Source organism: Patagioenas fasciata, chromosome 7, assembly GCF_037038585.1.
Source record: "Patagioenas fasciata isolate bPatFas1 chromosome 7, bPatFas1.hap1, whole genome shotgun sequence".
Classification (NCBI taxonomy): domain Eukaryota; kingdom Metazoa; phylum Chordata; class Aves; order Columbiformes; family Columbidae; genus Patagioenas; species Patagioenas fasciata.
In genome coordinates, this window is record NC_092526.1 from 2,959,235 (window position 1) to 2,971,534 (window position 12,300).

The window sequence follows — 12,300 nt, forward strand, 5'->3', positions numbered from 1 at the left end:
AGTGGTATTCTAGAACAGCAATAATTTTCACAAAGGGGTATGTAATAATAAGGATACTCATAGCTCAAATATGATGTGTGTATTCATATTAAAGAAATAACCATCTCAAGAGAGACATCCGCTGAAAATCATAAACATTAAAAGGTCTACTGAAAGCATTTTGAACCTATTTGACATCGTTTAATGTTGAAAATGGTGGGCATAGAGGGAATCGGTGGTTCTTTTGGTATTTGACGGACAAGATCAGACAGGAGATGCCAGCGCAGCATCCCCGATGTCACAGGGTGTGATCTTGCAGACGTCGCAGTGAAAGTGTGACCTGAAATCACGCCGGGGCAGCTGGTTCGGTGACTCACGTGTGGGTTTGGCACATCGGCCTGGGGCTTCAAAGCAACAGCTTCTTCTGTGTCACTAAGAAGAATTTATGCAGGTGAACGGAAGGAGATAACACTAAAAAGTGTTAAATACCGAACAGGTGCATCAGAAAATCTCAGATTTTCATTATTTCTCTTTCCCACTCTCTCCCCTTCCCGCTCAACCAAAAAAACCCATGTCTTTTGCACTAAACAAAACCAGATGATGCTCGGCAAGGCAGGGGCTGGTCCCTTCCTGGCCATTCTGAACGGCGCTGCAGCTGCCTCTGCACACACATGGCTTGTGTGAACGCTGCACGGTCATTTGTTTTACCACCAGGAAGAAGGCAGCTTTACAACACAGTGGCCAGTGAAGAGGAAAAGACGGGTTGTGACTGGAACTAGAAAACTACTGTCATAATTGGTACATAGCAAGTATTGTGTTTATATCATTAAGTTTTGGGAAAAACAATAGGTCTTAAGAAGAGTGAGATTTACTCACCTAGAAAAATCTAGCTGAGAAAATAGTGAAAACCAAGTTTACAAATATATACAAATTTATCCCAAAGTCTCACACCTCAGGAGGCAGATACAAGATTTCTTTAATTTTGGGGTTTTTTTTAATTGAAGTGTTGATTAATCAGTGTGTTGGGAGCTCCTCAGCTTGTGTTAAAAACTAAAACCCCTCCTGCCACTTAGAGTGCCAATATAGTACGAATCACAGAGCGTTAAAAGCTGTCACAATTTTTGTTTGGAATTGCGTGAAAAGCTGTGCCCAGCAGTAAGAGCTGCTCCCTTTCCTCTTCAGAGCTTCACAATTCTGCTGAATTTTAGAGCAAGGATAGAAGTGGGTCCGCTTTCTAAAAATAAATTTGCAGACAACTGTAAAAGTAAGAAATCAGGAAATACCCAAGGCGTAACTTTTTATAAATACACTAAAAGCCACATGCTTACCTTGGAAAAAAAAGAAATTGGTAATTGCTGTCTTCTGAAATAGTGACCCAGATATAACGACTTTTCTTACCGGTTAATAATGGCAACATTTTCTCTGCTCACCTGGTTCTGAGGGAAGCGGGAAGGGCGTTTTAATGGCTCAATGCAGTGAAAATAGGAAGCAAGGTGCAGCTGGCAGCCAAGTCTTTCACCTTTGCCAATGCAGCGCGCTTTTTTTTCCATCATGGTGGGATATCTGTATTTGTAGCTTGATGTCGAGGTGCCCAGCTGAACCAAGGTGATCCCCCCAAATTCCCCTACCCTAAATCATTGTTGTGAGTTGCAGTCTAAAGGCATTTCCCCAGGAGGAAAGACTGTACTTTTATTTGATACTAATCATAGGGGAGTTTATCATCACTTGTATCAGAGTAGCATTGTCGTGTGTTCTGTACTTCCTCCATTTTTCAGGAAAATTGGACAGAAAGCAGTCTCAGAAAAAAAGCAAAAGTCTTTCAGCAACATTGCTGAGCATCAAGAAACAAAAATATTAGCTTGATTGCAAGAAAAATCAAAAGGAAGTTGAAGTATTACATTGGCAATGAGTAATGGTGCTATGGTTCGTAGTACACTGTCAGCGCATAAATTCATAGTAATGGAAGTTTTTAGTCTTCTGTTGTAAGATATACAATCAGCATTCAGACTTTAAAATGTGTTCAAGCTTCACGTTTCTCTGCTTCCTTGAAAAAAGGATTTTTTTTTTAAATAAAACAATATATGAAGAAGATACTTTTGTTATGCAGACATCAGTCCTGGCAAATCTGATACAGCATTTCCTCTTCCAAATTGCTATTGATCACCGTTCATTGAAATATCTTGCCATGTATACAATCATCTTGATAAATACACAAATGCTTTGGAAGACCTGCTTCCAGGAAAGTCACACATTTATACCTGTGATTGCTTCCTCAGAATCAATATTGCAAACCATGCTCAGCTGAGCAATTTATTCTTATTTAAGTGACTAATGATTCCACGCTGCTCCCTAAGAAGACGGGAGAAGCTCGCCTGTCAGCACATTCGGCTTCTTCACTTTTTTGCTTTAGGTTCACAGCCACACTCTTTTTGGAAGGAGGAGCAATGTTTCCAGTTGAGATGAACCTCAATGCCTCGTACCTGTTGCTGGGTCCTGCCCTGGAAAGCCCCACATCAGGGATTTCATAGAATCACAGAATCTGAGGTTGGAAGGGACCCCAAGGATCATCTGGTCCAACCTTTCTTGGCACAAGCCCGGTCTAGACAAGCTGGCCCAGCACCCTGTCCAGCTGAATCTCAACAGTGTCTCATGCCGGAAAATCCACCACTTCCCTGGGGACGTTATTCCCATGACTGATTTGAGCTGAGACTGATAGAGCTGAGGGGGAGGCCGGTTTGGAGTAGGCACCAGCTCAACACTGGGGGAAGGCTGAGGAACCAAGAAGAGGGAAGTTTGGTGCAAATGCAGATCTGCAGGCACTCTCGCTGTATAATGCCAATGTAAGACCTTTTCTTTCAGTTATCTTGAGAGGATATTTTCACACAGCCGAGTCTAACTACATATTCCTCTAAGACTGAGCTTGAACCTGGATGTGTAGACCTTGTGTCCTGGACTCAGGTTTGGAGTAGAGACAGAGCAGTACCTGTTCACAACATTTCTCTGAACTTCACTAAGCAAAAAAGGAAGAAAAGAGAAGTAGGAACTGAATTGTGTGCATGGGATAGGGCAGACATGGTAAGAGGACACCAGTGACAGTGAGGGGAAGGTGATACCTTCAAGTTTGAGTTGCCATGTATAAGCCTCGGCAGCTTACAAATGCAAATGGTGGATACATCAAGGTAATATTTGTGGAACTCCTGTGAAGATATGTAGCCAAAGAGGAACGAGGAAGCCTGAAAAATGATAAGTTTGTCATAAGTATTTTAAATAAACTTTCACTGTGTGTAGAGGTATAGTAAGAATGTTCTTTGCCCAGTGAATCAAATAACTGAGGAGGCTCAGAAATGCCCAGGCAGCCACCCAGGGTCTCCCAGACCTGCCACTAAACCAGCTGCAACTCTTTCACTTTCTGTCTAGGTTCCCCTGCTGTGAGGCAACGCAAGACAAACTCCTGCCAAACTTTATTCCTTGCTGCTGAGGCTCTAGTAACATTTATGCAACAGGTCCCATGTTTGGACACAGAAAAATCAAGGAATGTCATGGGCATGATGGGAATTTCTAGCCCCAAATTCCTGAATAATGCCTATGGGATTAAAAATCAGGTCAGCGAGTGCTTCTGGCTACTCCAGGTGTAGCAAAAATCTTATAAGACAAAAGAATGACTGAGTTTGGTAATGTTTCTGGAAGTACCTGGGTATGTCGGTAATTAGTCATTCTTGAAAACGAAAGAGAAACAAAAGAGTGAAAAATACTCCCATTTTGTAAAGAGAACATTTCATCAGAGTTTTAGTATAAATCTTCAACTGAAAATAATGCTAGTGCAATAGTTACATTTTCAATGAACACAAATGAATCCATTCCTATTTTCCCCCAAATATTCTGTGGTTGTTTGTAAATTGATGTCTTTACACAGTTCTTTTATGATTTTAAACATGCACATATTTTTGTGAGCTCTTCCTAAAGTCACAGGTTAATCCTTTAGAAAATGATCCATAAAGCCTAAGGGTTGCAAGTAGTTTTAACCCCAACTTGCCTGTTTTATCCAAAATACATTTGTAAGCTACCAAGCTTTTTCCTCTGAGTGAAATTATAATTCAACATGGGCTGTGGTTTCTCTGATCCAAAAGAACAACAGGTATAAGTTTTCCTTAAAAGCAAAAAACTGCAGTAGGAGAGATAAAGACAGATTTCTTTGTAGTGCAGGCACCCATCCATCTGAGATGTTGCCCACTCGGGGAATTTGATGAACAGCTTGTACTTCAAATTTAAATAATGATAATAATAAATACACAAAGTATTGTCTACCACTGACCCACGGCAACCCCTAAAGCAAAAGAAAACACTTTCTAATCGATTTCTTGTTATATTCAACACTGAGCCAATAAAACTTCTATATGGTGGTTCTAGCAGGAAAAAAGTATATTACTGTCAAAGCAGAAAAACAACTGCATAGATTTAGCCCAATAGCAATTTGTTTGTTTAAAGCTTTGGGCTTATTGCAATGTGTAGCCTCCTCAGGTTATGAGGACATAATCAAGCTTTCCCTGTACTGTTTTACTGCTTTCCAGCCAAATATAATACCATATGGCAAAATAAAACAAAGCAGTTTTTCTAAATTACTGTTAACAAAAGAAGTAGAGAGGGAGAGAAAAAATAGTTTGATACTGAGGATCACCATGGTGGGGGGAGAAGATTTAGCCTCAGATTGTCTGAAATTAATCTACCTGTCAACCTATTGGATTTGTCCCATGATCTCAAGAACCAGCAGTTCTGGGATGGGTTGGGAAAGCTGTGAGTTACTGGAGCACTTCACAGGAACTCCGCAAACCCTTTCATCTTGCTGTAAGACATCTTCTGCTGTCCCTCTTCCCCTGGAGAAATTAGCTCTTTGGAGAGAATACTGAGAGATTGAAGGCACCAGAGGGCTCAACTCTTCAAACCACTCTTCAAAACATTTCCATGTGAAAGCAGATGACATGTGCCTCCAGGAATACCCCGGTCAGCCCAGCAGCATCAACTCATCACCTGCAAGGCTTAGACACCAACTACCAGTTGTAAGTCCCCTTGTGCTGTTAGCCACAGAGCTAAATATTGACATACAGATTCTGAACTATTTAAATATAAGGAGATCTGCTAAGTCACAACTAAGCTTCAGGCAAAAGAGCTGTTGCCAGCGATCCTGGTTCAGTGGAGCAGGATGAAATCCAGCCAGTCCCCAGCTTCCAGGAGTTCAAATAGCTGCAATGCAATCTGAGGCATAATCCTTCTGCTATGCTGGGCCACCTGGTGTCCTTCCAGGAACAGCTGTTGAGCTTCTACCTGGACCCAATAGCCATTCCAGTTCTTCTTTTAGAAAAATGGGGCATGGAAAATCGCATTTCTGGTTCAAATCGTCATGTGGACACCATGTGGGTCGAAGTGGTGGCTGGTAACAACAAGTTGAAGTTAATTTGGAAGACTGAATTCATGTATTTGAGTGCATGCTAAGCATGAAAGCAATTCCTCCTCTCTACTCTGCGCTGTGATTCTCCATCGGGAGAATTGTGATGTACAGGAACCAAGACCAAAGGGCTTCTAAGATGGTCACGAGCTGGAGCATCTTCAGGAGGAGGGAAGAGTTACAAGTGGCAACAACGGAAAGTGATTAAGGAAAAAAAAAATAAATCACAGTGAGTTTGGTTAAACACGGCATCCCAGAGAAACTGGAGAATCTTTTCCACTGGAGACACTTAAAAACCCACTGAACAAAGCTTAGATCCACTAGACCTCATTTCCAGCGTGACCTTGCTCTGAGTAGGGGTCACAGCCGCTGTGCTCCAGGAATCACTTCCAACCTCATTTCGTCTGTGATTCTAAACTGTGTTGCAAAGCAGAAGGAAAATCAGCTGCTCAGGCTCTCGGAGATTACCTGTATTTTATGCTGACAAATGGGAATAAAAGGAATAATTTTATCAAAAATACTAACCATGAAACTTAAAAAAATGGGGTTACACATCTTGTTTGATAGGCACGGTTCACATTAGCTTTACACTGAAGCTGCTTCTCTTTCTCCAGGCCCCCAATCCCTGCAAAATCAAACTCAACCATCTCATAGCTCTGATCCTCTAGCAATAAATGACGTTGTTCTCAGAAGTGACTAGGGTTGAGTTCTCAGCCATGGGAGAATTCTCCCCAGGGACTGCGAACTGAGGCTCCTCATGTGTCAAACAGCTTCTATGATTTAAAAATCTATTTTAAATGGCTTTTTGGTACCTTAGGTGCCTTTTTTGGTTCTTCCTTTTAGCAAGGACACAACTAATGTCAAATTAGCAAAAGCTGGTCCGGGACCTTAGCGATGCATTTTTCAGAGGCTTTCAAAGCAGAAATTTATTAACACGAAATAAATCAAACATCAAATCAGTTAATAATTTAGACCCTGAATTTCTTGTATTTCTTGGGGAAGCTGAAAAACACATTAGAAAAATAACTTTGTATGTTTTTTCTATCAAACTTTGCACTACTTCTGTAAAATCTTAGTTTTACTCCCCAATGTGGATAATCTAGATCTTAGCCAAGCTAAACCAGAAATGTTCTTACCATCTATTTTTACCTAAAGGCTTCCCTAGGCCTCATTAGATTTCTGACAGACAGTATCACTTTGGAGTAGATATGCATGGCAGCATATGTTTTGAAATAGGAAATACATGGAAAAATCCAGACAGGCAAGTCATATTTTTTAAAAATTCATTCTTTAATATGACAAATTTGAAGGAGGAAGAGAGAAAGATTAATTATTGTTTTGGTTTTGAAGGATTCTAAACCTTCCTCTAATTTTTAGCTAATTTTCCTTCTTTCAGCCGCTCAGCAATTTCACACTGTCAGGTGTGGCTGAGAAAATTTGGTGTTATTGAAATACATTTGCCGCTCAGTATCGGAGACACAGGTGTATCGTGCTGTGCCAACAAAACGTCTTTGTTTAACTCCATTTTTGCTGGAGTCCTCTGTGTGAGCGGATGTGGAGCACGCCCAGGAGTGCTCTGTATGGAATGTGTGATTGATCAGGAAAACCCAGCCTGTCCATGCCTGCAGGTCTGTTTTACCTGTTCTAAAGGGTAGTAAAAATGCAGCTGAGTTTGACCAAAAAATGGGAAGTTTTATCCTTCGATCACACATGACTTGCACGTAAGTGTAGAATGACAGAATCACAGAGTCATTTTGGTTGGAAAAGACCTTTAAGATTATCAAGTCCAGACATTAACCCACCCCTGGCACTGCCCCATGTCCTGAGAACCTGATGTCCGTCTGTCCAACCCTCCAGGGATGGTGACTCCAGCACTGCCCTGGGCAGCCTGTTCCAATGCCCCATGGCCCTTTGGGGAAGAAATTGTTCCCCAGATCCAACCTCAACCTCCCCTGGGCAACTTGAGGCCGTTTCCTCTGCTCCTGGTGCTTGTTCCTGGGGAGCAGAGCCCAATGCCCCCTGGCTCCAAGCTCCTTTCAGCAGCACTGTGGAAGCAACGTACCTTCTCCTCAAAGAAACAGCCATTAAGGGAGTTTTTACCATTGTTTTAAGCTTTTCCTTTTTATTTTCTGTCTTTGCTTTGGCGGTATCTGTGGTTAATGTGCAGGAAGAACCCGGGCTGAAGTGGCACTGAAATCCACAGCGTTACATGCTCAGCTCTCCAGGTCCTGGCAGTTGGGGTGTGTAATGAACACTCCCTTTTCCCAGGGGAGAATGGGGCTCTTTCAGTCCCGTTCCCAGATTTGTATCCCTGGACTCACTTACCCTTGAGTTATGTGATGGGGAGCTTCAGACTCATGAGTTTCACTCTAACTTCAGGTATCTAGATAACCAACTTGAAAGATTTTTAATAAAACAGTGGCCTGTGATGTATTAAAATATTCTAAATTGGGAAGTTATGGTTCCATGTACATGGCCTTCCTTTCCTGCTGGCACCTCTTTAATAACAGGTTTTGTTCTACTCTGTTCACCAATGGGAGAGGGAACAGATTCTCCCTATGACAAGACAACCACAAGGAACCACAGATTCCTTAATAATCCCCACATCGCCGGGGTTATTAAATTCCTGACAAACAGTTCCTCAGGTCTCCATTCCACCACGGGCAGAGACTTGGTCGAGTTTAACCAGCACCGCAAAAGCTTCTTGCTTTTCTCCAGCTCAGAATGAGCATGGAGCCCTTGTCTGCTATGGAACCAGGATATTTGATGGTATTTTTCCCAATGGATCATGCTGTGGTTCAGCTGTAATTTGCCAGCCTCATTTCGGCATTTATCCTATTCCCTTGGACACATCAGCATTCAGGATATGCTTTGAATATATTAGAAACTATGATTTTTTCCTTCCTCTTTTAACCATACCTTTTGTCTGTTAGCAAATACACTTCCAGAATTCATTTCTACTTCAATGTTTCTGCACAAGCCAGAGCCATGGCTGGATCCAACCAAACCCCATTTCCATCTGCCCTGTGATTTACAATCTGGACATCGCCACCTCAGTTCCTGCCTTCCTTTATATAAAATTTTGCAAGTGCTCTGTTCAAAGTAGTTTTGGAAATTATTTTATTTACATTAGTCATTCTCTGTTTAGTTTTTTATTTCAGGTAAATTCCTGTTATCCTCATTCATGGCTGAGCAGAACAGCCCTGTTAATGTAAAGAGCTATTTGGTGACAGTTCAAAAGATTCATTATAAATTTGATATTGGCATAAGAATAGGAACAAACAATATACACTTCCAAAAGCCAATATTTAAAATTAATTTAGAAAGAGACCTGACAAAACAAGTTTAATTTCAGATTGTGTAGGTATCTTGCTAACAAAATCCATTTGTATTTTACCCACGCTGTTATCTCTCTCTGTTTTGCTTTTGATGGGTGCGGAAGGACCTGCCCGGGGACTCCTGTCTCCTCCAGCAGCAGCTCTGATGCCTTCACTCAGGTGCTGGAGCTCAGCGTGATGGCCCTTGGCCTCACCTTCCCACTAAATAATTCATTTATGTGCAGATTAATACAACGGGCAAAGAACAGTAAAGAGCAGGATTTGAATTTGCTTAGTGCAAAACAGCCTAGAATAGGTCATTTTACTTGCAACTCATGTTTTTCAGCAGTTAATAGTATTCTTAAAGAATAGGTCAATATTCTTGTGCTTAACCATTGTAGCTCATTTTATTTCTGTCCAAATGATAAAACCTAAACTAATGTATTTTGGGAATAAAGACTGGGCCTATATCTTGGACAGAACTTTTCATTCTCTAGGTTTGCTTTGAGAAGTTTTCAATATAAATCTTATCTATACAAATCAGTATAAATCTTACATGCAAACTTTCCAAAACGTATTCCAAAAGTATCGGCTTTAAGCAAGTGCTTAATTTAAGACTGACATGTGATTTGCCAAACAAATTATGACTAAGGCAACACATAGTTTGTTCAGTGGGACCAAAATTTGTTGCAGTGTGATTCATCAATGAGTAAGAGTGATGCTATCTAGAGTTCTAATCTAAGTGCAGATTTGAATAATGACCTGAATTTTTGGAAGAGCAGCTAGCTAAGCAAGAAAAGGAAGAAAACATAAAAATCTGTAAAGAATTCTGTGCTTGATATCAGCACCTATTTTCGGCTAGATGAGTCAGTGAGCTATCACATGGATTCGCACAGAAATATCAAAGCAAATCCCACTTCAAACCCACACCACTTCCCAATATATACCTTCGCTCATCGATTCCAGCAAACCGAGCAAACGTATATTTGTCTGAAATTGAAGCAGAAGAGTTCAGAGCTACAGCAATAATTAAGTTTTTAAAAACAAAGACTAATTTTCTATGAAAATTCTGCCCAGGCTAATTTACAGCTGAACTGAGTAGAAATATGCACTCAACAAGTGACATTTGCTGAGCTCAATAAGTGGAGTCTTTATGACATACACAGAGATCCAGGGAGGCAAATTGTGTTGCAAAATTGCAAAAAAAAAAATTGAAAATTACAGAGATGGGAACTTGTGCAAATATTCTGTAATAATAATGATTGAAAGAACTACAGCTGTCATGCAAGGACTGAAACCCAACAGATTTCTTCAACGTTATAAGCTTATTGGGATATAAATATGAGATACCTCTGGATCCATGAGAGAAACATCATTTGCAGTGGTGCATATTTTGAAACATGAAGCCAATTACTGTGCTAGAAGAAAACATAACTCAATCTGTTACAGAATATTTCTGCTAAATCACATCCTAGGAGAAGATAAAGCTTTGACAGACTTTCACTTTTCCAGAATATTCTGCAAGGTATTGCAAGTTGCTGCCAGATGTAAAGCCCTCTGGAAATTAAAAGAAAGATTTAGGGCATATTTTTAATGCTATATTCAGAACTGCAACATTTACACACTGGAAGGTAAAAAACCATATTGTTTTGTACTTTTATTGACCAAAAACCCCTATGGATTTCTGCATCCTACCATCTTAGTACATCCTGCTTTTCTCCTACAGTTTATAAAACCCTATAACTAAAGATGTTTAGGACCTACCTGCTATAAAGAGGATTTACCTGTGAATTCCAAGCAAATGAAGAGGAAAACTGAAAGAAGACACTGGGTCACCTCATTCTTTCTTTTATTTGCTCCAAGGAGATGAGTTCAGCTTTGGGCTTTAGCCTGGAGCCTCCTCACCAGGGAGAGAGTTTTCTTCAGTGCCGGACTAACGAGAACAGGTGATTAGGAAAGCAATTAAACACAACGAGAAATTGCTGCTTTAGAGAAAGCAATGTAGAAAATCTCTTACTGGTAATGTGCTGGATGGCAGTGAGAAGAAGCGGTGGTTTGGTACGGTCAATACCTCCAGCAACACAAGTAATACCAAAAACCAGCTCATCGGCATCTTCTGATTGTGCTTTGATTTGAACAAGATCACACAACAAAGCAAACAAATTTATAAAATAAATTCCAATAACTGGAAACAAGTGACAGCCAGCTATAGACATGAGTTGATTCCAACATGACCACTGACTCCAAGTTTAGCTTAGATAGTTTACAGGTATTTAGGAGAGAAACAGCCATGTATGTGTGTTATCAGCATACTGCTGAGATGGCTTTTCAATTACCAGGTGATTCCCCAATTTGGCAACAAACGGCTGCCAAAATAGAACAAGTGATTGGAGAAATTACCACATGGGAAGAGAGGAGAGGCGTGCAGCTTGCTTGCTCTGACAGAGCAAAACCGAGGAGGGACACGGTCGCTGGCTGTAGATGCACCAGTGAGACAAGCTGAACAACTGTGTCAGAACAAGAACAGATGGAGGAAAGGAGCTGTTTGCAAATGCAGGTTGGAAATCAGAAGACGATTGCCACTGTGGGATGATGTCCCAGTCAGAGCAACGGGACGAAAGAGTCAAATACGGTCTGATGGAGCTTGAAAACTGCTAAGGCTTGTACAACGTTCTGCTTAGCAACGCTGGCCAGGGCTTTCCCACACACAGGAGCCTCAAGCCACTGTTTTGGGGCTAAAGGTTTTGTTTTGAAGCATAGTTTGTTAGCCTCAAACTAAGTCCACTGGTTTAGCATTAAATAAAGAAATATAGAGTAAGTAATGCACGCAGCTTGGTGGATTCCTCGATAAGAAAGTCATGCACGCAGGTTAAGAAATAATTTTCCTTTGGTGAGGAAGCCAGGGTGCGACATCTCCTCCCAGCACAGGGAGCCGGAGCTGCACAGCAGTTGGGAAAAACAGGTCAGTGAAGGGAGAAATACAATTCCAAATTCAGCACTGGTGGAATGGTGATTTCAATTTTCATGGACTATTCACATCCATTAAGCCCTGACACAGATGTATGAGCAGTAACTGTGGCGAGAGTCCCAGCTCAGGTGGTTGGGAGCAGGAACAAATTTAGCTCGGTTTACGTTGGAGACCAGACTGTGCTTATAACACACTGCTTGGAAGATCCTTTAAGAGGAAATAATAGAGAAACACCATGTTTCTGAATTCTCTGAAAGCCTGAATAGATGCAGTTGTCTATGGAGCTGAAGTAAGAGTCCATTCAAATTTCAAAGAAAGAAAAGATGATGTGCAATCTCAGTTGCAAGCAGCTATTTCTGAGCATGACAGACATAAAAACTCCAGCTTCATGGTTACTTACTTGAAAACACTGGGCCCTGATGCCTTTCTGCCGCAGTAACGTTAGAGGTTTTAGAGGAACCTTGTTTTCTAACTTGCCTTTTTCTGAGAAATGTAAACTTCACGACTTTCTACTTATTCTTTGGATCCAGAAACAAGAATGCGAACTTCCAATGAGGAGACATGTGTTACCTGGGGAGTTGTTTTATCGAAGGACA